Below are 2,500 nucleotides of genomic sequence, written 5' to 3'. Positions count from 1 at the left end.
GGGTTGGGCCCAGAAGCCAGCCAGCCAACTTTAATATCACAGAGAGGAGAGCAGAGGGGAGCAGGGGGATGGGATGTGTAAGAATATTAAGAGTAGTCAGTTTTTAGTGTGCATCGAAAATATTAAAAGAGTAGCCAGTATCAGTTGTACATAGGAAAAGTGCAGAGGCGGGGGGACCCCAAGAACAACAGTTGCACAGGAAGGGTAGAGGCAGTTGAGACCTTTGAAGTTTCCAGATCAAAAACTGTCAAATAGCTAATAAAAGTCTGTCGAGCAGACAACAAGTTGTCAACAACTGTCTGAACGTTAGACACGTCACGGGGTCAGACAAGGGGCAAGGATGGAGACGGCCTAGCAACCAAAAGAGGACCAACCGGAAGCAAGTCGGAAAATCACTTTCGATATGTCACTCGCACAACCGTATAAGAGGGCCGCCTAACTGCTCTCTCATCAGAACGCGCCTTCTCCGACTTTAATCTTGTATCGTTGTAGTTGGTATCTCTCAGCAAACTTTTTTACTTTTACCTTTACTTGACCGTGTGAGTCTTTGCTTTATTCCTGACCAACACTGGACATAATTGTCCTACAGATGCTGCTCTCTCTGTGTGCCTGGATCTCACTGCACTCAGGCTGGACCAAGGCATCGCTGAAGGCCTCGGAGGGGGAGTGGTGGGTTGATGGTCATGGCTGGTCCATGTCTCTGGTTTTGAAGACACTTGCAATGGCACATGGCATTCAAGTCAAGTCAAGTCTTTTATTGTCAGATACACAGAACAACAGAGTTGGACTGGGCACTGAAATGCTTAGGACAGGACACCATACCACACTACCATAACCTAACAAGACATAATATAACATAACATATAAACATAAAAACATATAAGTACTCCAACATGATACAACTTAACATAACTTAACAATAAGTACTGAACATAAGATAAACATATGAAGAGACAGGGTAGTAGACCTACTATTCAGCACTTGACTCCAGCATGGATTTGCAGACAGGAGCCATGGCCGAGATCTGTTTCAGTGTCACACTGCTGTAATGGTAGAAAAAGTCCTCTATCGGGGGGGCACTGTGGCTCAAACAGTAGCCTCGACCACATTCGGGCTTGACGCTCAAGGAGGTCACGGGTTTCTCCTGTCTACTCCCCACCTCTTCTCCCTCTCATTTCCTGTCACAATCTTCACTGTTCTGTCAATAAAAGGCATAAAAAGCCCAAAAACAAATCTTTAAAAAAAAAAAAATCCATCAGGGACTCCCACCGGACCACATTTTTCTCTGTTTGTTTCCCTAGTGGCAGTGCTGAGTGTTGAGAGCCATAAACGCAGTTCAAGGCCCCATGGTCTGGGTCCGGCTGCTGAGTAGTGCTCTCTGTGTATGAAACTATGCACAAGGGACCCGAAAGGGCACAGTCTAGTGTAGCTGAGTGTTTATGCATTAGAATATCCATTTGTTGTTGTTGCTGTTATGGCCACAGTCTAAGTCCACTATAAGCAGGGCTTGTGCCTCAAGTCCACTCCAGAGGAAAGGAGAATAAACAACAGAAAGTGCATACCACTCCTGTGAGCTCACGGGCGGGAGAGTCCTTGGTGTATAAAATAATAAATTTGTGTTGAGCGCCGCGTAAAATGTGGCTTTGTGTGGCCGGCCATGGGAGGAACGGGCAGGAAGTTACTGTGTGTTTTATGATTAAATTCAACAGCGTTAGAAAATAATAATACAGCTTTTTTTTTTTTTTAACACACCAGACGTGTAAGAGCGTCTTTGCTCAACACCAGAGAGCTCTGGAGTCACAAGTGCGGATGACATCATCGAGGTCTTAATAACAGTATACACAGCCACAGAGACTCATTTTGCCATGTGGACAAATAGGATAAAATGTGCGCAGCGTTTTGCTGGTGTGGCTTCTGATGGTGGTTCCTTTTCATGTTTATCAACTGCTGTCCTTTTTCAAACTGCACGTTACACAGTCATTTATAGTACATTTCCGCACTTTAACACCTGCGCACCTGTAAGTCATGCGCAGCACGGTCACACGGCAGTTTGGCGAGCCATGGGGATTAGCCATCTGTGTGCTTGAAATGCCTGACTGTATGACCCACAACTGGGACAGTCTGAGGAATCTGGTTTATTATTCTTCTTTTCAACGTCCTTCTTGTGCGAGAAAAAAATAAAAAAAAAAACACAGTATGCGCAGGCGTTCGGGTATGAAGCGGTAATGTATCGTGGTTGTTATTCTTTCCGTGCGTTATTACCGCACCAGCGGCGTGGGACAGTGCTGGCAAGGAGCGAAAGGAAAGTCTTCTTGCGTGAGTATGAAAAAAGGACCACCCCCGACTGAAAAACACTGAAGCTGGCTTGCTGATGACTTCGGCGGAGGTATTTATTTCTGAGCACCGTGTCTTGCCCAGTTCCCGGGGGCCGCATGCTGATGTTATTTTCAAGCCCTGCCAAACTGAATATTCGCCCGGTGCGCTCCGATATTCCGAAATG

This window comes from Sprattus sprattus (assembly GCF_963457725.1).
Source record: "Sprattus sprattus genome assembly, chromosome: 20".
Lineage (NCBI taxonomy): Eukaryota > Metazoa > Chordata > Actinopteri > Clupeiformes > Clupeidae > Sprattus > Sprattus sprattus.
Note: the sequence above shows the minus strand (reverse complement) of the source record.